This window comes from Bombus impatiens, unplaced genomic scaffold, assembly GCF_000188095.3.
Source record: "Bombus impatiens unplaced genomic scaffold, BIMP_2.2 scf_0528, whole genome shotgun sequence".
Taxonomy (NCBI): domain Eukaryota; kingdom Metazoa; phylum Arthropoda; class Insecta; order Hymenoptera; family Apidae; genus Bombus; species Bombus impatiens.
Window position 1 is genome coordinate 27,688 of NT_176947.1, and position 27,979 is coordinate 55,666.

A 27,979-nucleotide genomic window follows, 5' to 3' on the forward strand; every position below is an offset into this window, starting at 1 on the left:
AAGACACTTTCGGAGAAGATGGTTCTCGTACAATTCGTTCGTATCCCAAGGAATAATATTTGAGGCGCTGTTTCGAAGAAAAATGCGAAGAGTAAAAGTTTCAGCGGGTTTCAAGGTGTACTAAGGTTACGCTTCCTAACATCAGTCTCTCAGAATCGCGCGTTTGCATCTTGGATACGGACGCTCATGCTCTTCAAACTGAAACTTTTCAAACTCCTTGTTCTGTAAAGTGTGCAAAAACTTCTCAACGTTTACAAAGGTAGATCGTACAATGGGTAGAACCGCTTTTCAACCGTGAGCGAAAACTTTCTTCTAAACGCAGTTTCCAATACATCATTTCGCGTAGAATTTTCCAATAGGAAAAAAATCGTTAATTGACCTTAATATCTGTTTTTGTCAGGTTCAACTTTCCGAGATCTACGTAAAAATATCTTCTCTCGTATCCTATGTTTGTACACTAGGTTTTTCATTGGATAGTAAATAAAAGTAATAATTACGATTCATTTGGAATTTTGTAACACGTCGTTAGTATTAATTGAAAATATTTCGGCAATATCAAGAAATAAAGTTACGAGGTTGTCATAGTTGTAGAGCTATGTTAGTCGATATTGTTTACTCAGAATGTCGATTTTACAGATATATATTAAAGTCGGTAATAACAACGAGGCGTGCCATTTTCTATACGTATACATATGTATAATTACAATTAGCGAAAAATATAGTGGAACAGCGGAAATTAGTAGAAAATAGTCGACCAACACGGCGACGTTTAATTAGCGACAGACACTTTACAACGCGATAGCGACAGCAAATCTATCGAACGTTAACGGTCGGATATCCGATACATCGTGGGATGCACCGCAGAGCTGCATTGCGCGAGACCGCAGTGACGTTGCGCCCGCCACCTCGCACATATTCTCTCGATTTCCCTGGAACACACAAATCTGCGATCTCTCTGTTCGAAAACGCGCTCGAGTGCGCGACGTTAGTTCGCGTCGTTAGTCGTCTCGCATTAAACAGCATTACACGACGGAAAGAGCTTAGAACTACATTTGGTTGGAACGGCTTTGCCCTTGTCGTTTGTTCTACCGCGCTGTCGAAAAGACCACGCTTTGTAGCTAGGACGTAAAATGACGTGCATCTTCGTATCGGTAATTACAAAGTCGTGTTTTAGCAGCTAGTAACGATAGAGCGGAAAATTACCGAATAATTGTACATTTCGCGCATCTTTGAATTTCCGCGAAGAAGACAGTTTGACACGTGGAAAGATTAGCATTTGGGGATGAAAGAAGAATTGATAAGAGGAGATGGACGTGTTTTCTAGCTCTGGTGCATGTACAGTGCGAGTACGTGAAACGAATTGATACAATGGATGGAGGAATTTGCGGATTGTACGAACAACAAAATTTGTAAAATCAAAGCGATCGTAAGAATCGTTAAAGTGAAAATAGAAAATATCTAGTGAGGCGAAGAGAACTTCATTGAATAAAAGTGACAGTAGAGAAAATGTTATCAACATGTGTAAACTAAAGGTAATAAAGGAAGCAGACTTACCATGATCAGCGAATGGCCGTACAATCAATACGGAAATATATGAAGACAATAGGAAAAAAAACAGTTTTCTGATACTTGCTCTAGGATACTTGACGACGAAAAGAATGTATTTTAATATGAAACAATGAAAGAGAGGATGAGAGAAATGTTTAGGAAATTGATCAGAAACCTGACTGTAAAACCAATTAATGAGGCAATTTCAAGATCGATTGGCAGTGTAATAGAATTTAAAGAAATGGAAAGTATTTAGTACTATGATCTTCCCTCGCGATCTTCATAAATTCAAATGAAATATAGATAAATAAATAACGAGAGACAAAATTTTTACGTTACTATTACTAAATCTGAAATTGATATTACATCACAATTAATAAAAACATGACAATGAGATATAAAACGTCTAAAATCAGTTTGCAGTAAATAACAGGTAAAATACTTGATTGATTATTTAGAAGCTATTTAAAAGCATCGCGTGTGAAACGAACGATATAGACAAGAAAGGATTCAGACAACGAGCAATATGTACTCGTATTTAGAATCGAAACCAATTTCGTTGGAACAGTTGATACTTTGTTCACGCAACAGCAAAAGGATAAAGAAACTTAGCTGCGACGGACAGTTGAAAGCGATGCCGAAAGTTGGACCAACAGGGTCAGAAAACAGTCGTTAAAGCAAAGAAGCTGTTCTTACACTGGCGTCGGGAAGAGCCGAGGAGAGAAAGAGGTTAAAGAAAAGAACGAGAGCCCGTCAACTTCACCCTTTCGCTTCCTTCTTTAACGGTTATCGTGGCCTCTCTCAGCGCCAGAGGTGCTATGACAAATCGCAGCTACTTCCCGAGAACTAACATTTTTCCTATTAGTTTACAGAACGAAAGCGATAATTACTTACCTATGATAATTTCAAAACCATAAAAACGGTGTGAACAACCGTTAGTTATGCAAAATGTCTATAAAATTAATGGCGCTCCCCAGAAAGATCCATTTTAAACACAGAACCGACGAAAATAATTCGCGTATACAAATATCGGATGAGATTTATTTTTCAGATTACAGATAGTTTAATTTTGCGCTATTCGCAGTGTGTGTTTTAAATCTCCCGCTGTTTGGCGAATAACGTTGCGTTACGTTGTTAAAACATCTCGAAAAGTATTCAAGTTGTATAGTCCACGATGATAGCAGCGCTCAACCATAATACGCGTAACTTTTCTTCATTTAACTTTACATTTTCCCTATTTTCTCGTGTTTTGCTAACTAAATGGCTAACTAAATACCAAAAATAAAAACGACTATCAGATCCAAGTTTTGGAAGGTGGCGACACTCGACACCGTCATTAATTTCAACGTAGGATTCTCGCCAATCTATTGGATCACAATCAGTGGCTTATCGCGCTATCCATTTCCGGTATCCTCTGTCGTTCCTGACCCATCCTAACCCTTCCCGGTTAGGTTCTATCACCGAACGTCGTGCTTTTGTGTTTCCACGGGCTAGTTCTAACTGGAATTTCGCGTGTAAATCCGACTAGCACGCAGGTTCCAATCGTTGCACACTCAGACGGATACAATGGACAATTTGTCACCGGGCCTAACCGACGCCAGAGAATCGGTCTGCCGGTCTTTACAGCCGCCCATACTAACGATTTAAGCACACCCGCAATTCTAACTCGTGAATTAATTAATGTCATGCAAACTAGTGATATTTCATGCCGCGTCCATGCTAAATCGACGCTGCTGTTCCACTGATTAGGACGATCGATTGATTGCTGTCCGTGTTAAACTGCGCGAAGTTTCGAACATTCCACGAGATCAAAATTTTCGTGTTTCTTTGAGCTACGACGATGAAATCGTTAAACACGGCTGTGTAAAAAAATCAACTTGCCATCTCGTGAAAAAACCCACTTTTTCCCGTATGTCCTGCAAATATGCTTTCGTCGTGATAAACTTTCGGATTTGAAGTTGTTTGTTTATTGCGTTGATGTAAGCAAAACGAGAAGGAACAAAAAACGTGGATAACGATAACGCGATAAAAAGCTGCTTTCGTTTGGAAAAATTCGTTATCGCAGGACGTCATTGAAAAAAGGATTAAGCTGAACACGCTCTCGGAATTAGGTGCTTTTTTTCAATTACATCGGTAGAACGTGGAAGAAGAAAAAGGGAATCGCAGGAAAAATTAATCAGTGCGAATCAACGTCGTCGCAATTACGGGAAGGACGAGCCTGTCGGCTTGTGAAATTCGCATAACGAATTTACGGCGGCAAATACGCGTGGGTATAATGAAAACGATGATGCATAGACGCGAAAATGGCGAACAAAAATGGCTGAAGACCCAGCGAAAGATAAATCGAACGCGAGATTTCGTTCTGCAGTGACAACTCCTGTTCTCGTCGCTAATGGTTTTCCATCGATTCTCTTCCTCTCGAATTTCTGACCATCGAGTATTGTTTTACAAACGTGGATCTATCAGAATTCATTTGTGTGATCCTAGGTTTTATGTCATATCCTTAAATTTTAATGGCTAACTATATCAGAAGTGGAGAAGTTGGCCGATTTTTATGGACTAAATTATTACCTGAACATTTTTCATATAGACGAGGAAGATTCGACTTGTTCAATTTAAATTAAGCTTCGATTACCATTAAATGCTGAGGGCGTTATCACAAAATTGATAATCGTTCTCCTGTCGTCAAATTATCGTTCAGATAATGTTGTTTCAATTTTATCAATTGCAAAAGCTTAAGTTGCCCCGCATGTTTTTATATTTACCAGAAAATTTATACCACACATACGTAATAAAGACGTAGATGGAAGAAACAAAGATAAGAAACGCAAATGGACAGAAATTTAGAAAATGGTTTTCGCGGATTCCCAAGGTAACTGTAACAATCTTGAAACAGATTCTTCGTCCATACATCAAATCTCCGTATATTTACTTTACTTTAAAGATACGAAGTAACTTATTCCTGTTGAACTAGCTGACGTCTCATACTCGTCAATCACAGCAACCTATACACTTTCTACAAAACCACATACCATCAACCAAACCCTTTACATTAAGGAAATAGAATACAGAATGCAATTTAGACACCGAAGCTATCGTAAACATTCCAAATACAGTACCTTATCTCGATGCGTCGAACGTCCTCACGCGGAGACATGGGTCTGATAGATAGCTCTATGTCTATACATCAATCCACCAACGAACTCCGGACCCACCTACGCTTCCTTTCGCCATTTTCTTTGTTCGAACCCACGTAAACACCAAGAATCCATAAAATTCACAAAATAGCTACTATTATCGTTCGTATTCGTCACTCTCGATAGAAGTTTTCTTGCTTTTAATAATCGGCGTCTTTTACTTACTATTCGTCGTAATTCTTCTTAAGGTTGTTACCATTTCGATGGTGAACTTCAGAGAGACTTCTTCAACCCTCGATAATCATATCTCATTCTCTATATCTATACTATATCCTCTTTGATCGTTATTCTTTGACAACGAAGAACCCATTAAGTTCACTCATCTCGGGTGAATTTTTCTTTCAATGACAAATGCAACAGTATGATAGTACAGGTCATAACGCATTCGAATTAGATATCACACTATCTAATATAATTTTTGAAGCGAGACGTACGCAATGCCAGTTACGATAAGGTCCTACATTCTAAGAGTGTTCAGCGATGTGGAGAAATTCCAACGATTCAGCAGTCGTTCAAAAAATTAACTCGTTACGTAATTATCCCAGCAGTCTTGAAAGAGTTAAAGAAAACTTGAGAGTAATCACCATAGTTTGGATTCAGTAGTGTTGATTACAAAGGGAATCATGCTTTTAACGAAACCTACTGTCCAATTACAGCGATACGATATCAGAGCCGTAAATCCGTACATCGATGGGCGTCTGAGCGAGGCGTTAGCAAAATGTCGTCTAGCTGGCGCAAAAATATCGATACCGTGTGACATAGCTAGCCTAAAGCTCCAGCGGCGGTTTTCGTCGAGGACTCGTTTAACAGGAGCACGATATCGGTGGCGTATCGCGTCCACTATCTAAATAACGTAATCGACAGGCTCGGAAACTATTTCGATACGGCGACAGGTACATATCTGCGCGCGTATCGGCATTTCATGACGTATATCGCGGCGTCGGCGTCGGTGGCGGGCGTTGGCATCCGCGAAAGCGCAGTTACCCAAAATGTCTGTACGCAATCGAAACAATGGCCCAATTGCGATTGCCGTACCCCACACCTCCCACCCCTCCCCTCCCCGAAGCCTACAATTTCCATTTAACGCAGTTGTCCGTAAGCTTGAATGTAATTCGGCGGCCGCGCGTGATTAGGTTTCAGCTGTACCAGCGTTTCCAAGCGGATTTCGTCGTCTGCACGCGCCCCGTTCGTTAATACCTCGATCACCTCGCGCTTGTAATTATGACCGTAGAAACGTGTCGACTGACTGAAAAATGGATTCACGTACATACAGCGGCGAAAGGAAGTATTTCCACGCTTATTACACATTAACACATAGGAAACTTTTATTGAGTGTGTTATATAAAACACAAAGAAATCTCATTACCACTATGACGAGATGCAAGCGTTATGATTACATTGGAATGTGAAATTAATCTGAAAATGTGTATAGCGATTACAATATATCTACTTCTAACGTATATTTGGAACAAAAGTTAATATTCGGTCCGAATGGCCATCTTCAATGTACGTATAACGAATGTTAAAGATAGTCTTATCGAATTGCGAGGCCTATTGATCTAATGGATAATTGACTGTTTAAATACTTTTGTGTTCTCTGCGAAAAATATCGTTGCGCTGTATATGTTGCAGTTTCCATGTACATTTTCAGAATCGTCTTGCATTGTACCAATGCAATCGTGGCAATCGTGTCTCATTATATGAAACTTCAAGAAGTTTTTTTATAAACACATGTGGTAACCTAAATGAGTCTTAGAGTGAGGACAAGTAATGATGTTTTATTTGGAGTTGAGTTTAATTTAACAAGCAACACTCAATACAAAAAACTGGTTACAATATCGTCGTACGTCTCATTATCATACTCGGCTCTCAATTTCCCGATTCATATTCTCCGGCTCCTCCACTCACACTCTGCGGCTTCTCCACTGACTCTCTCCGACTTCTCAACAGACACCCTGCGACTTCTCAACTCACATTCTGACCGTTCTGGCATCCCTTTGTCTTTTCTTAGGGCCACCGCACACGTGTTCTACAAAATTATTCAATTGAAAGATCGACGACACATTGATGAACTTGACGGCGCCTCGGCTCTCGCGACATTGTTTATGGTTAACTTGATGTTTCTTAGGTCTTTTTCCACGATACTGCATACATATAATGCATCCATAAAATGTTTTTATAAATGTCGAAATACTTGTGTGAGTTCGTATATATTTTAATTTGCGACTTTGCCACACGTATACAGCAAAATATGGAACATCTAAGCAAGAAAATCTTCCTTTCATCATCTGCGGAATAAACTTCATCCTCTACGTAATCAAGCCACAGCTCTGAAACATCCGGAAAAACGGACGAGGACGCTGAACTAAATGAAAACTGCATAAAGATCCAGCCCGCTCTTCCCATACAAAAGAACAAAACGTTTATTGCACCGGCGGCAAGTTATCGGTGGTGAAACAAGTAGTCGTAGCGGAAAATTCGATTATAGGAGGGCACACTGACTGTATCGGAATCTCTGTTCACTCGCGTTGAATACGTTATACACCGAGGCTCGACTACCCGAAAGTTTGGCTTAAAATGTCACCTACGTGAACTAGCCTAGCGATTTCGCTGGTTCGCGTATTGAAAATGAGCTTTATCCACTGGGTATATTCGCTCTTGATTTCCGTCCGTGTAAAAGGCAGCTTACGCGAGATCAGGTTAAAATTCAATTCGGATATTGTCAGTGAATAGCGCGACGAATATGTTCGATGATATTTTTATTCAAATCCAAATAATCGTGGCTCGCTTCGAAAGAATACAATGCTGTGTCGATGGAACTGCAAAAATATCGCTTTAACACGTTCTATGAAACTTCAAATTCGAATTGCTTAATATCCTAGTTCCTAAAATGACACAGAAAACTTAAATAAATAATTCTTCGTATCATCCATCGGTACACGATTCTAATTAGACTTCTGTGCGTTTACTTTGCTCTTTCAAAAAAAAAAAAAAAAAAAAAGAAAGAAAAGGGAATTCAGTTCCGAACAAAAGACATCATACTGATATACGCCGTTAATCCGAGTAAGTCATTTAATATCTGAGTAGTGGCGAGACAAAGTTTTGAAAACGTAAATGCCGACGATTTTGGCCGTGTGACGGCGACATTTATTATGCCGGCCTTTCGTGTTCCAGACGCGGAACGACGAACTGCGCCAGACGAAACTTTTCGGACAGACTCGTTAATTAATACGTTTAGATATTCATGCCAGAAGATATCGACGAAGTTCGTCGAACTTGCGGCTTACAACGGGACGTTCCGCGACAGAGTTGCACATTAAAGCCGGCGAAAGCTAACATCGCGACGGAAGAGGGAACCGATTGGCTCGGTGCCTGAAAATTTCACGGATAGTGTCGGCAAAAAGTTACATTACCAAGCGAGTGGAATTTTTTATCAGCCTATCGGCCGGAGAATTCGTCCGACAAAGACCTCACCGGTGATTCGTTTCAATTTTCTATCTCCCTAAGACTTTAGAGTTATATTATTCACAGAAGAAGTATCTTATGTTGTTTTATTAGTTTATGTGTGTTATTCCAGAAGATAAAAGATTTAGGAAATGATCGATATGATCTAATTGGCTGGCTGAATGTCATAATGGCGCATATCAAATAAGATTTCATTCGCGATTTCGCTATTGATTTTTATATTACCTAGGTCTGACAAAAATGTTTCCGAGATAAAAATTCCTAAGCGCAACCTTTAATGAAAATGAAGAAAAATTCTTATCCATCCATCTGTCTATCCGTCCATATTTCTTACACAATTTCGAAATCAGCAAAGTGATGACTTAAACTCCCAATTTTCCGTAGCCTGTATCTCATCGCTATTCGAAAAAAGATCTCTCTTTCTATTTCTATTTGAAAACAATCCGTCGTTAAAGTCAATTAATGTGAAACCATTTAAAGAACACATTATAAGAATCATTAAAATGTACTATTTCATGAAAATATCTTCGACTTGCGATTTTCTTAAATTCTGAACAATAAGTAAACATAATACCTAAACTAAGAACATAAGGTTAGAAGTTAAGACCAACATTTGAATCAAACATGTTTAAATATTTAACTCTTCCTTTACAATTCTCGCGTCATATGTTTACGAACAAGAGACGCGCAATATATTCAGGAAGAATAAATCTCGCAGCGAGCGAATCTATCAAACAAACCTCAACGAAGCCATACACCATTACCTGCAGCAAAATAGAGCGAGTCCGTAACGCAAGTTTCCGCTTGGAGTTTTCCGAGGGAACACATTCGCTCCGTAAAATAGTCGCGCGTTACGCCACGTTTCAAACATCGCATTCACGTCGCCGCCGAACGATACGATTTACATTTCCGGCTGGCATCCATGCAAATTGGAGTCGTTTGTTTAAATCGTCAGAAATGGCCGTGATTTGAATGGTATCGCACAAGCGTGCGAGATAGCGTAAAGTCGAACGACAGGGTTGAATCGGTCGAGGAGAGTGTTGCTTGGAGGATTGGGTCCATCCGGTTCGAGCGTGGCATCGAGCTTCGCTTTCCCAGTGGAGATGGCAACGGGGTGGATACGAGAGGGATGAGTTAGGGGTCGAAAAGAGTTTGAAATGGAGCGAGTCGTGACCGAAGCAGAACTCAGCTGTCGCGCGCAGTCCGCAGAGAATCCTACACCGTACGTACAGTCGTCGTTAAAAGTTTGCACCCTACACATCCTTTCTCCGGTGTCGTTAATTATGCCTGCGAAAGTTGAATTACAACCAGCCGTTCGAGACGACGCGAAGTTGTACGATTTGTACCCAACCAGATCCGGTGAAATCCGTTGCCATTGAACGACGACCCTGTGTAATTTGATGAAACGAAACGCTATGGCAGAAAGTTCAACGAGAAAGAGGAGAAATTTCCGCTGCCACGTTCGCGGAAAGTATGAATTTTAAACTAATTCTCGACGGGAACGCCACTTCGCCAGGAAGATTCGAAAGTTCCTCCTCGTTAGGTATCTCCTTCCTCGTTCGTTAGCGTAGTTGCATACGGTGACCCAGAACGGTGTAAGTTCGCAGCAGCGTTGCGCTGCACACTCTCCGTCTGCAGCCGTATATTAAGTACGAGGTAACATACCGCGGCGTAAGCTCCGTTTCATCGCTGCAGGCATAAACCCAGCTGAGTAGCCTTAAACAACTAGTACGTCCCGCTGACAAGCCACGGTACACGTGAGAACCTGAAACCTGCCTTTCATTCATGAACTCTAACGCATCCAGCTATGCATTGCTTTTAGTGTGTCTGTTTTTATCGTTATTTGTCTTCGTATTTATGAACGACGGTGTACGTCGCTCGAAAATTCTGATATTTTCATCTTCCTTCGCACGAGATTAACCATGTTAGTAAACCAAAAAGAATGTCATTCTTCCCCCGAAGAAAATTTCGATAACCCGACCGAACATGAATCCGAATATTAATTCCAACCCTTATTCTTTCACCATAATCCCATCGCAGACACGAATATCTTACGGCTCGAATCGTAGACGATTCGAGAGACGCGCACCTATACCGCACGACCCTTCCCAACACATCGCTGCGATCCCTAAACTTTTTTCTTGCTCGCCCTATTCTACCCCTATCCGAATCCCCGCGTCTTCTTCTCTCCACTCAATTCCCCGATCTGTCTGGCGAGGTAATTCCTTGCACGCAAAGTGCTCTCGTTTCGCCGGGTCGGTTTTCATTTGCCAAGCCGAGCACGCATGCTCCCCGCGCATTGTTTTCCCGCTCACGGTGCGCAGTGCTCTTTTGTGATCACCGACCGCCGCCACCCTTCTCGCGCTGCATTCATCCCTGGCGCGCACGCATCTCAGCCAGGTTTGTTAAACCTCGACGACTGTGCGCTGCGGCGTAATCAGTCCTTCATCATCGCCATCGTAACCAGACCGGCCGATCAAAGAGCATCATCGACAATGGCTACACCTTGGGAAAATGCACGCGCGTACTCCCACGCGGACCGTTGTCTTCCATCGATGCGATAATCAACCCCGGTTCCAGTCTCTCGTGAAGGATCGAAGTCTCCAGAAAATCATCCCTCTTTTTTCTTCTTCTCGTTTTGTTCCTCGCGCTGGTGCCGACACTGTGATCTGGTGATACGTATTTACGATTCGAAATGTTTCCTTTTTCGGCTGATGCGGGCTTAGTATAGGGTGGTTGAATATAGGGAGAAGATGGTTAGTAGAAGTGAAAAGAGATGAGAAAGAGAAGGGTGGGAAATAGTAGAGATTATTTGAATAAATTCAAAGATCGGAATTTTATTTCGGTATAGAGAAATTGTCGATTATATCCGATGATTTTTTTAAATATACGATCTACCAGTGTAGTATGTTGCTTAATTAGGTGATTGCTACTATTGAGCGTTCTGTTGCATCGAACAGGTAAGCACGAGTGAAGAAATGATACGAGTTTCTGTGACATTTTGTAACTAGAAAAGGCAAACAAACCTATGATGAATGAAACCTGAGATAAAGAATGACAAGCTTTTTATTCCGCTAAGAAAACTATATGAAATGAAGCATATCTAAATATAAAGAAAATAGAACGAAACAAAGTAAAGAGAATAGAAATAGGTAAAAGAAATCTTTATTGTCAGCAGTTTTGCGTTAAGCTCTTCGTCATTTTTAAAAATCTCCCTGCTCTTCTTTTAATCGTCCACCGAACGCAACCCTCATTTATTTACAAAGAACTGCCTAATCATAAGCAACGTTTATTAAACGTTACCATATTACCGTATCAATATGAGAATAAAGAGAAAAACCAACAAGAGATAGACTAAGGGGACAGGATGGCGTTATCATTGTATCATTTTTATCGGCAACGCTATAAAGTTAACAGGAGTACGCTCGCAAAGTGTGCCTCGATAGAAGATGCAACACTGATAACCACTAAAAAACGACTTCGCGTCGTGTTTAAGATTAATTGCGTATATCTGCGAATTTGGGGTAGCCACGGTTGACGGACCGCAGTCGTCGGGAAAAATTAAATACGGTTGGTTTATACGTTGCGAGGTAAGTAACGTGGAACTCGTTCTACTGTCAAGCCTCGGCGTCATTTTTATTTCAGAAAATTTTCTACTCGATTCACCAGGGAAAATGGAAAGATAACGAGGCTCTTTAGCTTTCTAATTAGGCAAGTTAAAGCATTAATTACTACATATATCGTACAATTAGCCGTATTGTCGAGATTATTAACTCTGTGAGAAGCGAACTTCTCATTAATTATATCCAATCTAACGATTCTTTAATATGAATCAATTTGAATAAGTCGACAAAGAGTCAAACGTGATTAAATTATTGAACTACTAATCAAACATGAACTCATTAATTATTATATTTGTTAATTCTAATTCTATAAATAAAATTGTTATAAATATTATATAAAATGATCATTAATACGAAGTAGATTTTTCGTTAATTACAATTTGCAATATGTCAAGAATTGGAATAAAAATTCATAGAAGAGGATAGTATCATGAAATATTACTTTTTAAAATTGTTAAAGTTCCATCTACCGAGTACTGGGGCTTTCAAATGAAATTCACGATAGAGGATAATAGATTAATCGAAACAAGACATGCATTAAATTAAAACTACTTTGCTATTTGATAACAAGAAACTGTGCTGCGTTTTCTAAATTCAAAAAACTGAAACTGCGATGCAGATTACTCAAGAATATAGCAGAAGACAAAAATTGAATTCAAACAGTATAGGAAGTTGTGAAAAGCTAATGCTTTGAGGCAAGGTATTTAATTGAAACAGGCAAGGACAGAACACAAAGTTAATTACGCTTAAAAGCGAAAACCTATCTTTCATAGAGGACCCAGAAACTTTACGTATCGCCAACGTACATATATAAAATTTAAAACAGGCTATATAAAATAACGAGAAAAATTTCATTCTGCACAGTGTTAATTGCATAAAAAGGATTTAATTTCTCAAATGTCCCTCTGCTTTTGATTTTCCTTTGCTCACCCAGCGATTCATTCTGAACCAACTCGACAGTTCCTATCGTCAGAGTTTTACGACTGCGAACAAGGAGTTTCGTGCTTGGCCGCACGAATATTTCATCGTAATTTCTCGTGAAAATGCGCTTCGCGCCGTTATGTTATCCAATTCGCCATGATATCCCCTTTCGTCTCTATCCTGTCTAGATAACCATCATTTAATACCAAACGTTATTCTTTTCCCGGTGACGCCTAATTAGGATCCACCTTTACCAGTGCCACCCCTTTGTTCCCCTCGTCCGATCTCTTCCCAACGATCCACGCCCTTCCTCCTATCTTTTGCGAAACAAAGAAGCACGAAAGAAAGACGAGAGATCCACAAAAAACGAAAACGCGTTCCGCGGTGCAGCGAACTCGTCGGGGGACCAGCTTGTCGTTCTGTTTACAGCAATAATATACGTTTAATTGCGACGTCAACATCACAGCCAACGTTTTCAGCCGCTGGAATAATAATTACACGAGCAAGCAGGCCTCTCTATTTCTTCCAGCATACGTGCGTACGTATAGCAAACGCATCGTGCAGTTATTTCAGTAGGTTGCTGTTTCTACGAAGATGCACGCGCTAGAATCTTTTGATCCAATTACGTAGCCACGACGTGTCTATTTAAGCGACGGTTGCAATTCGCGCGCCGTTTCAAAAAGATCTGAAAAGTTTTCTATTCCCAGCGCGTCGTACCAACCGATGTTTTAGCGGTACACGAGGTGATGTTGCAAGTAATTGAAAGTATCTGGATGCACGGTAGCGTCGGATTAAGATTCACGACATTCGCGATGAAAATTATGCAAATCGTATTTTCCAGTATGGTAACAGTTCCTTTTTATGATTTGTTCAGTAAAATCAGAATTTGTTGTGAAAAGTGGCGTGAAGGTTTCCGTATATCGAGAATTATCGTGAAATTATGATTTTAGCTTTAGCTAAATAGTAGTATGAAATACAAAAGATTGCAACATCATTGTGAGATTTCGTATTTAAGATCTAATTACATTTAAGATTTATCTTATTTAAGCAGTTTTTTCTTGGCGAGCAATATATAATATCTGGTGGGGGTAGAATTTTGAGATTTGCTAAAGATTATGTTCAACCGCTTTAAAGCAATCTATTGAATAGGGAAATTGATTTATCGAATCAAACTCGCAAATGTCGTTTTACTTTCTCACTGATGTTTGAAAATAAAATAAAAATTCGATTTCAGAGGAGAACGTGACGTAAACAAGGAAAATTTTACGTTTATTTTAATATGAAATATGCAAGGAAATTTAATTGGCAATTATGCTTATATGGAACGAATCATTAATATTATTTTACTGTTTATTATAATAAATGTTGTCCTACATAAAAAATCAGCCATTAGTTATAAAATTAAATACAATACGTCAAGATTTGATGATTAATTAAAATATTAAACTACAGAGTATAAAATATTTTCCTCGATCATCATATTTATAATTTACTATGCATCTCTAATACGTTTAAGCATATCACACGTGAAACCCATCGTACGATTATTCCCCAACGTGTCCCTAATGAAAATAACGCCCTTGCACAAATTTATCGTATCACATCTCCATTAAGAAAAGTGTTCCATTAGCGTTCTTAATATTCCGAAGAGTAAACAATAGTTAAAACCGTAGCTCGTGGATCGTGGGAAATGCAGCTGTGGAATACAATGAAAGAGTTTTTTTCTTTAATAAATTGGGGTCTGTGAATCGTCGAACGAAATATTCGTTCGTTTATTAGTCCGCAAAACATCTCGTAAGAAAAATACGCCCATTAAGGGCGTGAGGGATGAACAATAAAAAGCACTGACATAAGGAAGGGTAGTAATTTACTTATTACTGAATAGATCGTCTCACACAGAATATTATTGCTCAATACATATTAATACTTTGCCGCACAGTTCTTTCGTAACGGCTACTAAATGCAATTTCTCGTGGTGGTTATAGTCGTCATTTTACTGCAATGTGTTAAACAAACATCAATATTTCGCTGTACAACCACCGTCACACATTCATGCTCTTTATCGTCATTAGGATAACAGATGATCCAAGTCTAGCCCAATACTATTTAACCTATCACTTATCTCGCATCATCCCCGGAACATCTGTAAACCTGTGAAATCTTTTGCGCGAATGAAATTCCAATTTCGAAATTCGCGAAATTATGTAGCGAAAGGTTATCCATAAATTATAATTCTCCTATAATTCGTCCAGCGTATTTACGTTTCGTTTGAAACGAGCTATAAAAATATACGATGTCTTTCTGCCACGTTGGTAGATTAATGGAAAATTAATGAAAAAGATATAAATCGAACGAGCCGATGTTCATGCGGTTATATACCGGGTATCATTTCGGGGCGTTGCAATTACAAACAAACTGCATCGCCATCCTTTTCCATCGCACGCGTGTCAATTGAAGTTGAACGTGTATTATAGTTGACAAATTGCTGGATATTATGCAGCACGCGCAACCGAACGACACGACTCAATGGCGATTGTTACGTATGCAGGAATACTACATTGCGCATTAATAATTTGCCACAGAGGATGATATCCGAGTCTTTTAGCCTGGTACGCCATTGGGAAATTCGGTTCGCTGGTTAACTGCGCGGCGGTGGCGTTGTTTCGAAACCACTGCGACTCAAAGCCAACGTTATTTGTTCTGAAAGAAAAAAGAACGGTGGAAATCGCTGAGCCAAAGAATCCGGTGAAACGAAGGGACGGACTTGTAAACAGGCGAGCTTTTGAGAATCGGACCGATCCTAAAAAGATCCTTTTCGTACCGTTCGTCTTGGACTTCCTATTGATTGTAATTGGTAACACCGGCGATACGTTTTTCAGCGGTCTTTTTTTTCTCTTGATCGGAGATAATCCTGCAAGATTAAGTACATCTCGTTCTATGGAATAGTACAGGAAGTATAGCGAAGAAGGGATAAATGAGATACAGGATTAAATCTGTGCAAAGTAAAACGAGTCCTTTATACGACTATAAGTAACGGCAAAAAGTCTTATTTAATTGTGTCCCGTTTGACGTTCCCGTTCTTGTAGGATTTTACTAAGGAGAATGCAATTAAATGGCAGAGTTAGATTTGTTTCCAACCTGTTAAGGAACATTATAAAGTAACTTCCACGCTATTGTATATTTTGAAATCGCATATAATTAATACGAAGACTGCCACCATCTTTGATCAGTTGGAAAATATTTTATGACAATGTTTCTTACGACTCGACAATTACTTGCTATCGATTTATCATTATAGATTAAATAAAATGCGCAAATAGTCACGATCGATGAATCAGACGGAATCTTAGCTCGCAGGGCTACTCAATTTCAAAAAACCACCAAGTCAGTCAGGTTTGTTCCTTCCGTTAATGGTCCGTATCAACGATTTACCAACACAAATAACTTCTCCTAGATGGAGGAAGACTATAAACAGTTCTTTAAGGCTTACGGCGTAAATCTCATGATTTTATGATCCATTTCAATGGCTGATATATACCATTAATCTTTCTAACGATATCTCCTCTGTACAATGTTACAGTAAAGTATCATAGTACGTATACGTTCATGATACAATACGTGCGTATCATAATCCATACGTACTAACAATTATTCCAACTGTGCATCATAGATTAACTTTATTCGTGTTCCAATAATACAAAAATATATTTGAAAATCATGGAGATAGAAAATAAAAGCTTCGATTCCCAAAGATACTAACCAACATGTACCTGTGTCGTTGAAGGGTAAATTCTTTGGGAAAAATGAATTGAATATACGTATGGAAGAAGAGGAAAGTAACGGAAAGGAGATCCGAAGAATTGCTCTCGATGAAAGGAAAAAAGAAGTACTCGGTGTGAAAGAAAGTTCGTCCATGTTCGAAGATCGAGCATGGCCTGTTGATCGAGGAAAAAGAAGAACGAGCGGTTGTGAACGGTCGTGTTGTCGATGATGGAGTGCAAGACGAAGGATTAAAGTCTCGATATCAGTAGAAAGTATGTTTTAAGGCGAGGCGAAGTGAAATACGTCGCGTCCAAGCGGAAGCAGAAAAGTAGTGGTAAGGCGCGGCTGGATTATCGCGACGAAATCGAACGATACAACCCCCTGGAGATAGCGCAGCGTGGTGGTGAGTTTGATTACACGATTACATGGCATGGAACGATAAAAAAAAGGGAAAAATGAAGCAGCGGAAGGAAAAAAATCGCGGGCAGAGACCGATTTTTCCTGATTAAATGGTACGATGATATCACCGTGATATCGCGAGGCGCGCTCGAAACGATTAATTGCGTTAAACGTTGTGTAACGCGTTAATTAAACGCATCCATTAACATTCAGGGCTCATAACGATAGGCAAAGGTCGAATGTTGCTCGAATCGGACACACAGAAAATTTGTAATCCGAAAGAAGTTAATTAATGCGAGAAGGAAAAATTAATTGAAACGCCTTGCAAATCGACGAGCTAATTAAACAAGTTCGACGGCTGCGTCGTTCGCCAGTTATCGCCCGATGCAATTGATACGAAATCCTATCAATTAAAATTATTAGCGCGTTCGTGAAAGGAAGGGGGGAGTCTCGCAATTTCCAATGAGCACGAGTAATTGGAAATCGCGAATCCGTTTTGCGAACAATTCCGTGACTAAAGGAACGAGAACCGAAAAAAGATCGGGTAGAGACAAGAAACGATCGTGACAAAGGATAACGAAGAAATCTTGTTCGTAGTATGATTTAATTGAACGGGGGTGAGTGTACGACGTTTAAGGCCATCTGGGAAATCCAATTTTCTGTACAGTCGTCTCTGTGTGTACACTTATATGCATCAGTTTTGAAATGCTCATTATACGAAGCGAAACGTAGGTTGAACAGTCGTCTCAATTAAAACGAGAAAGAGAGGCTGAAAGGCGTGGAGAACGTAGCGACCGACTAGGTTTCAGATGGTCTCGCGCTTTCAGAAAATCGACACCTGGTGAAATTTCCTCTCGCCGCTAATGACACGTAATTACAGGCTGACGAGTGTAAAAATGATTGCGCCGGAAATCTTGTTTGGCGCCATCGATCGCCCAAGAAGAACGACCAACCCCTTCTACTCGACTCCGCGGAACACGAGCCATCCCCTTCCTTCCAACATCCCCTTCCATTTACCCTTTGCAAGTTCATGAGTAACTCGCGTTACACGAACGAGCAGCTTTCGTTTCCAAAAACTTTGCACTCGTGGATCCCCATGATTCAATGATTAACGCTGCTACGCCATGCCTTCGCGTGTCTCGTTTAAATATCGCAGAAGCATAGATGAGAGCAACTGCAATTCCACTTTCTCTCTTTCTTCCGTTCTCCGCCTATTTCCTGCTGATTAATACCTTGATTGCGCTTGGCGCTTTTATGATTTGGTCTTCACGCGGATTAATGGCAATTTATTTATTTCCGTCGTTATCAGAAATACCGTGCGATTAGATAGATTGATACGGCACATATATATTGCGCGTAAAATTTGTAATTATCGTACCGTATAAATGGCGAAAAATCGTGAAAGTTGCGTAATCCTCACATAGATTGAAATATTATTTATATATGTTAAGGTATAAAAAGGATTCGGAAATACAATTAGTTTACTTTATTTCACACACAACAGTTATACATATATATTACACTCTGAAGACCTCGATAACCTTCTTGAACGTACGCTTGCTGTCAATCGACTCCTCTAGATTCTTCTAACAGCTTCCAATCGTTTTTTGTCTCAATTGGGACCTGGACACCCTCTGACACTTACACACACATTCATATGTACAGCGTAAATGTACCATCTACCTAACAATATATTTTAACAAAGACTGATTTGAAGATCGTCGTTAGAAGAAGCGAACAAATGCAAAAGGTGGATGTAAAAATCGTAGCGACACAGAAAACGATCTTCTGGTTGTTTTAAGCAATGTATTTATATCTTGTTATGTTTCTTACATGATTAATAAATTTATTCCAATGAAAGAACGTTCTCTTAGGCGGAAAATTTCTGGTTCCTCGCGCGCAACATTATTTTTCTGTCTAACAAACCTATCGTTATCGTCGAATACGAGAGGATTAACGAGCGGCAACGAGTTAGCTTGACTACAATCTTTCCTTTCACCGATTTTCCGTTTCATTCGTCCGTTATCGCGTTCCGCTCGCCGCTTTCAAACCGAACGCAAACCTTAGCCGTTTCATGCGTGGCTGAGAAACGACCGCGAAGAGGCCGCGACGTTTTTACAACGAACTCGGTCCAATGGAAAACTAATTACGAGTTCCGCAGCGCGTACGCACTCGGGCGCATAAGGGACCGTGGCGAATAGAAGTTATCTGTGTCACGCCAGCGAAGAAACCAAGCATTCGAAAAGTGCACGCGCCTAAGTGCAGATTCATTTTTTTAAATTTGTCAACGTACGAACCTCGTTAGAAGTTTAATGCAATTACATTGAGATATTATTTCGCTGAGATGGAAGGGTAAATTGTCACGCTTGTGATCGATGAGAGTGGATAATCTAGAAGTGATAAATTATGTTTTGAAATTAAACACAGAGCAAATATATTCAATGCCAAATCATGTCCAAATAGTAACACAGTTTGATTATTGAATTTAAAAATTGCTTATCTTTCCCTCCGACCTTCGTATTATCCTATTGTCGTTCATTCAGCTTCAAGGAAGCTCGCTAAATCCGCATTATCAGATAATAAATCGTGATATAATAAAGATTTCACTACGTTTGTTCCATCGTATCAGGAATTACCAAACATTCCGCGTTTTTCCCATTCGTCACTAACGAACATGGTCCGGCTTTTGGATCCTCCTACTCTATTATTCGACCACATAAAGCAAACGGTTTGAATCAAAGCAGAAATCGGTCGCGTTAAAGCCTATACGTACGAGCAAGCAAGAACTCTTTGCATATCGACGTACAGGAACTGCTATCGCGCAGCCATTATTCTCCGTACTGGTCGTGACGATTCTCGCTCACCTTTTATTGGATCGTTACTCGCACGGAATGACAATGCAGCACTCAACGATGCCGGCCCCCAGGCCACGACGGATGTCACTATTTGTTCGAACCATCATATTTCAGAACGTACCGTTCCTGGAATTTATTCTTCATCGATGACAAGCCACGGCCTACCAGCCTATTGCTCGTCCTTGTCGTTTCCGTCAGCTTTTCAGCCACCCGCGCGAATGACCAGATTCGTCAACCCTTTCCATCTTTCTTCTTCTTCCTTTCCTTTCGCTTTGTTCGCTACAGATTCTACATTCCACATACGTTCACCTACATTTCAATTTTCCAATAAATGGGTAAACGTTTACAGCTAACTTGTCACAGAATCGCGCGAATAACATAACGATCTACGAAGCCTATAAGATTTCCTTTCTAAACTTCCGTTTGCTCGATCGACGCGATAGAACCGTTCATAGTAGCGAGCCTCTGATGGTTTCGAACAGTGTGTTACATGGTTCGCCGTATCGAGAAAGACAGGTGAATCGTAAGATTTATTAGATTGTACGGAATCTAATAACAACGATCGAGGACGAAACTCCATGAAGCAACTAAATCGTGAATAGCGCTAACATAACTGGCTGAGTGCGTTTAATGTTAGACATGCTCGCCGTGTGTTTGGAATATGGCGCGGAATGATGAACGAGGAATGGTACGAAGGAGAATGCGAAATGAGCGAGAGACGAAGGTAGGAGCTAGATGTATCTGACGGGTTGAGTTTTAAGGTAGATTTGCTGCAATGATGATCTCGAATTATGAAATTCTCTTTGTATTTGATTTTCACATTGATATCTAAAGATGATTCGACGATATTTAATGTTCCTCAAAAAGAAACATTCGCTCTATTAAATCTTAAAGATCAATGAATTATTTTTAAATAAAAATTAGGTAAATTCTAATATGTTCCTCATATTGCTTTTCTACCAAATTATTACGAATTATTTTATCTTTTCAAGTGAATTTAATTATCGCATAAAGATAGCAAACCCTCACCGCTACGAAGTAAAATATTCAGCGCTAAGCGCCAATAGACAATTCGAAGGATAGTAAAATAATGGATCTGTTATTCGCTGGAAACATTTCCATTCGAATTCACTAACTTACCGTTAAATGGCTTTGGTCACTTAGGTGCGAATCTATTACAGTGACTTTTGGGGATCGATACAAAGCTTAAACCAGTCGTAAAATCCTCCATGACACTTATCGAAATCGATCGAGTTTAGAGGAGAGGGTGCTTGCCGATTCGACACGATCAAAGATGGCTAGAGGTGGAGAAATATTTAGCCTGAACTACAGTAGAAACTATTCCTGTTCCGTTTCGGAAGAGAGAATAATTTAGGTCACGGGTCGAGCACAATGGCCGATCGTAGGTAGCTAAGCGTGAAATTCAATTGAATAGGTAAATTCGTAAAGAACAACGAGTCTCTCTTGAACAATATCGCGACGCTTTTGTGTTACTTTTTCCGCTAAAGGCGTGACAAATTCGAAAAATGACCGAAGCCAGACAGTTTTTCGCTCTTTGAAGAATTGTTAAATGAAGGAGAACTGCACTCGAAATTTGTCCAATATCGATTACAACATAATTTTTTCAGTATCAAATGAATCTTACAACCTAGAAACGTTCTTTTCCTTTACAAAGTCTCCTACGCGTGACGAATTTACGTAAATGTTACAGGCATCGGCATCGTTTTTGAAAAGGAAAATGATAGAATGAGAAGAAACCAGACAATTAGCGACTATGTTGAGCTTTCAATAAGAAATTCGTGGAATGCTTCAATTTAGAAGAAAATTCGTGAATTTTAAATTAGATTTTCTAAACGTGATTCCAAAAGGACGAATTTTGTCCGTAATTACTCTTTCGAGACACTTTAGAAGATATCAGTTATTAGCAGTCGTAATCTTTTTTAATAAGTTCGGGTTTTAATTACCGAGTTGATGAAACGTGTTGAAATGCTAGCCGAGTGCAGAATTAATGATACAACTAGTGAAGGAACGATTTTCTCCCAACGATTTTACGAAAGAATGCCGATCTTCTGTGTCGCGGTAGTAAAATTGTTCTAACCCATGGCGCAGTACAGGAAAAGGCGCAATTTACGGCACCCTCAAACGTTTTCAGAAGTTGAAATGAAACTGTAGAATCGCTCTGAGCATTCGAAGCTTCGCGTGCATGTACATGTTTAAAGTTGCCATTTCTGCTTCGAAAATCAATCGAAATACGTACGAATGTAACGAAAAAGGAAAAGCAGCAAACTATTTGTTATTTTAAGGGAACTGAAGAAATTTATCGATGTATATATATATATATATATATATATATATATATATGCATATTCCAAATGCTTATTTGCTTCGGTGGTCACGAAAGCGCATCATAGCCGCGTTGAAAACGATTTCTCCCGTTGTTTATCGTTTTTGTACATTTTCGAGAAATTTCACATGTGCGCGCGCACGTGTATATACAGCGCAGCATCATGAAAAGCGAAAAACGAACAAGTTGGCTGCAAAATCTACGCGCGATTAATTCCGTGCAACCGCTAAGCGAGCGATGTTAATAAACGATCCGCTATCCGATTAATCTTTAATCACATATACATAAACAACGATCACTCTAATATGCACATGTAAATAAGTCACGTTCACGAACAACCGGCTTGAAAACCGATATATGTATGTGTATGAGGCGAAAGCGCGCGTTCGTTCCCTGTCAAAATGATCGATAGGAAATGCGAATATACGCGGTATGTATGAAGCTTAAATCGTGTGCAGGACGATCAGAGAAGATATGAAAACTCCCTCGAGCCGATTTACGTGACCGCGTATGATAATTGAAGTCGAGCCATGAAATTACACCGGCGGACAAACGCGAGCTTATAGCGTCCTCAGAATCGAAATTGTTCTGCAGCTAACTGGTTCGTATTACAGAGTATTGTGCTTTGATCATGTTGACTTTATCGATCTCATGTTGAGTAACAATAATTCGTAGCGATCAAATAAGCAGTCAAAATACAATTATCCTGCGCTTATTCGCTGCTTTTCCAGCAGTTGAATGGAATTCAAGTAGACGTTGGAATTCTATATAAAATATATCGGCTCTAAACACAATAGAAAGCGTCTCAAATTAACAAGTGGGAAATCATTTACATTTTACACAGAATAAAATTTAATTTTATCAGAATTCTTACAAACTTTACAAATCGTTCAAAGACGTAATGTTATAACAATTGCAAATTAACAAGCGGAAAATCATTTACATTTTACACAGAATAAAATTTAATTTCACCAGAATCCTTACAAACTCTACAAATCGCTCAAAGACATAATGTTATCGTATAACTATTCAGCCCTCGATTTAATTTACCAATTCGATCGATAGGAATTAAACATCCTAAACCGAAGTAGCTGTCACACGATCGTAATCGTATTCCTTTCCTATTTCCATCGAGCAGCTTCTTGCCAACAACGCGGCATCGATTCCATTAACCACTAACAAAAGCTGGTCGTCTGTCTTACCTTCGCGAGTGGCGAGAAGCGAGGGAGTAGGAATAATCGTTAAAAATACTTTGGCGGCAAAAGGAGCGCAAAGTTATCCGAATGAATTGGGTCTCTGCTATGGCTGCGCTGCTTGGCCCCATTTTCATTCATTCACCCTTATCGGGACAGCATGCCAGTAGTAAACTCAACGAACGACGATCTTCCGTTTCTTTTTCAAACGTGACGCCTACTTTCTCTCTTTAAGCGTCCCACAGCCTTGAAATTGCCCGTGTCGTGCCTCCCTTATCTAACTGACACTGGTACGAAGAAAATATTGTATTCCTGACGGGGGAACAAAGCGCGACTAAATCTTGGGAAAACGCGCGTGAAAAAAGAGCGGACGCGTAGTATTAAAGCCGACGTACCAACGTCAAACTACAATCTCTCGGCTTCTTTGATACTGATAAAATAACAATACTAGGTGCTAATGAGATACAGATAATAGTACCAATGGAAATAAAATGTGTTGGAGTTTTCTGATAAACGTAACGAGTATGTGTACTAATATTTATATCTAGCAATGTGTGTTTCTGTTACAGAGAATTGATAAACTGACTTATACTACTTACTTTCTGCTATAAAATTGTTTCTAGGATAGAGAAAGATTCTGTACTGAACCGTCCTGGGTTAAATCGTTACATCTTCTTTTAGACTATTTATTATTTTGAAATATCTAGGATATATTCCTTTGTAGTCAAATGTATTATTTATGAACGTGTCTTTTCATTTTTATATTCGTAATGTTACTTTATGTTACTTCATCGTTAGTTTTAATATCCTTGTTATTATTACAAAGCCATGTCTTATATCATCAGCACCGTGTCTAATAATAATACGTAGTCCAGTATTTTCTGTTATCTACACCACTGTTTCAAGTAATATACACGAGCTTGTAAGGCGATACGATGAAGAGACACTGGCAACTTCCTGGTATGTGGGAATCACAATAACCGTGACGTGTCAGGTATGTGAGACGACGAAGAGCGTACCCTGAACAAGAGTTTGACCATCAGCTGCTGTCGGATTAGGATTCACACGTACACGGTTCACGAACACTTGGTTATCTTGCTAGCAGTGAAGTTTCCTTGCATAGTGGAAGCTGACGGGAAATGGTAAAACACCGAAACCACAAACGAATTCCCAGGAAATCTGAATTAGTGACGCGCTCATGTCGAAAAATCGAATCTCTCGGAGAATTATTGCGATCAGTAATCTTCGGTAGAATTCATTTCAGTTCGTTTTCAGTAAGAAGTGCTGCTAATATTTTGGATTTACGTGGTAAGTATATATGTCTGTTTTTGGCCAACTACGTTATATAACAAAAAATACAGACACAATTACCTGAATTTCTTTTGCATCCCTCGTATTCTCTAGATTTGACACCATCAGGTTACAACCATTTAAATGAAAAGATATTGATTCTTTTTTATATCAAAGCCAACTTCTCTCTATGGAAATCACGTGACGAAGCTTTCAAAGCTGTGGCGCAATATAGAGAACAATGGATATTATATAACTGAATAAACGAATCACAGCTGAATACCAGTAGAACCCAACGTGTGCTTTCCCAACAACTCAATTTATTTCACTTCCCAAATTTTTCACCTTTAGAGCAGCCGTTTCTATTTCTTCGACTTGTTACATCACAATTTCACTCTGAAGATAATATAGCGAGTAAAAATACGACGCACACGTTGGAAACTATGGCAGTGAAGAAATAGCCAGGCAAAAGGTTAGAACCAATGCCGCGAGCGAATAGATTCCTCGGTATCGATGACTATTCGGAGGAAGAAGTTCACTGGCGTGTTGCGTCCGGTACAAGATAATTCAAATTGACGAGTCAATTTTTATCCCGGTCATAACGCACGATTCGATCGAAACCCGACCGATTAAACGTCTCGCGTTTCCTTCCCCTTATCACTTACCGCAAATTGACCGGTTCGCTTCTAATTAAGCTGTTGCCAAGTTTTACGAGCGGCCGTTCCACCGACTGATGCAATTTATTACCTCGTCATTTAAAACGCCGCGGCCTCTAAGGGGTTGAAAGAGCGTACGATGATGGTGTATTATGTCAAGTGCAAGCAGCACGGCCGTTGAAATTAAGAAAAATGGCGGAAGATAGGAGGATAGAAAGTCCACTTCTCATTGTAGACAGTCACTTTATTATTGAAGGACAATCTAGCCGGTGCACACATCCGGTGGAATCACTGGAAATAGGTCAACGAAATGTCGAGAATAACATCGTATGATATTCGATGAGATTTGAGCATTTTCGAAATTTCCCGACGAAGTAAGAGATTTAAACAGAGTACGAAGATTTCGAGTATAGCAAGTTTTATGTATGGCATACATTTTAAGTAAGTAGGAAAAATGTTGAACACGGTGATGTTTCACTGTACAAGATATGCATAGTGTTGTTATGGCCTCTAGCGTTTTCCTCTTAAGTGATAAATTTCTGAAAAACAACGGAGAAAGACAAAGTTCCGAGATCTTTCGTACATAGTACGGTGATTTGAATAGATGTTTGCCGTACATGTGGAAGATTTTTCTGCAGAGCTTCTAGTGCCTGAAATGGTAGAATTTCCTCAGCGTATTTAATAAACGTAATGTTATACAATATTTGAAAATATTTATCTAATTTTCAGAATTCTGTAACTCAAAATCTATTGTATGTATCTTGTGCTATTAAACACGTTTCTATAATCATATAATTACGTAATTGCCATATAGTGTAAAAACAATAATAGCTGTATCAATTTGAAAATATTCATACTAATGATAAACGACGACAAATTTAAAAAAAATCTATTGAATCCTATTGTAGGTTAAAAACAGTCTGTTCTGTTTTTCGCTTCTTTCACACATCTGTTTAAAAAAAGGAAACGTTGAAAGCTGATAGCTTAAACAATTTGCATATTGAATTGTTAATACAGCGCATACACTTGATGAAGGTCATAGATCGAAAAGATGTTCGAGTCATTTATACCTGATACAAAGAAAGATAGCAAAGTTCTAATTACCGTCGCGCCGGTAATTGACATACCTAAATGAAATCATACACGCTACCGCAGAACTAAATACCTTCGTCATCACGGTCCAGGTTCATTTATCGTAATTGTTGTTATCCACGCATCCTCTAACCGCCGTTTAATACACTGAAAAATACAATATCATATAGTTATGTGTTAACTACTGGCGGTTAATTAAACAACGAATCCTACGTATGAGTAGAAACGAAAATTTGCATGAATGCGGATGATCAATAGCGTGTAATAGATTCCTGTTACAACGCGGAGATCGTGTGTATTAACAATTACTGTTACCGGCCGCAATATCGACCACAGACACGAATAAAATTTCATCGTTTTGGTCAACACGAGCCGCTTGCGGAAGCAAACGCTAGAGAAACCTGTATACTATTTCGTCGTATTAATATGTAACGTGAAATTCTGTAACACTATTTTGCGTTGCCAGACGCATATTTCGTCATTACAAAGATTTCATATTGTGTAAATCATTCGCTTATAGATTAAAACCTGTTTGGACCTATGGAATCCAACTATGGGGAACAGCAAGTAATTCCAGCATAGAAATTCTACAACGATTCCAATCGAAAACTCTTAAGATCCTTAACCCCTTAACCTACAACTACGGGCATAGCCCGTAGTACGATGGTCGGGCCAAATATAATATATAATATAATATACAGGGTGGTTGGTAACTGGTGGTACAAACGGAAAGGGGGTGATTCTACGCGATAAAAGAAGTCGAAAATATAGAATAAAAATTTTTTTTTAATTTTTTAATTTTTCCATCGAGACAACGATCTACAGTGAGATCCGTTATAACGAGACGCGATAAAGTGCACGCGTACCGAGCGAAAATTCAAAGTCGATTTTCTCGAAAACAAAGCCTCGAACGAACAATTTTTATTCTATATTTTCCACTTCTTTTTTCGCGTAGAATCACCTCCTTTCCGCTTGTACTACCAGTTACCAACCACCCTGTATAAAATATGCAAAATGTGATGTTTTTCATAATATTAGCAAATCAAACAATTTTCTACATTCCATTGCTTAATTGTATTTTCAAAAATGCGAATTTGCATAAAAATTCACCATCTACGCGCAAGCATAAATAATTAGCTGAACATTCACGAGTTCCAATTATAACCACTACCAATATAACGTACCATAAACGCACCATAATAGCCATTTTTATTGCTGATTGCACACCATGTAATAATAAGCAAAGCTTAGAAATGCCAAGCTACGCTGTTGTCCGAGTATTTTCCTCGCTGCCAGCCACTAACGGGAGGATCACCCTGTAGACGAGCCGGATGCAACCCAAAATGTACCTTGGTATTTTACCAACGAAACAATACGTCGCGACCTCAAGATACCCACAGTCAAAGAAGAAATATTCAAATTCGGTAATAGATATAACATAAGAATTAACAACCACCAAAACCCACTAGTTACTCAATTTCTTGACACCTCGGATCAGATCCGCAGGCTAAACAGACATTACGCTTCAGATTTAAGCACTAGATTCAACTAGAATCGAACACGCGATAAACACTTATTAAACACGACATAATACCATGCCAGAAAAATTTACTTGTAATTCTCAATGAGAATTG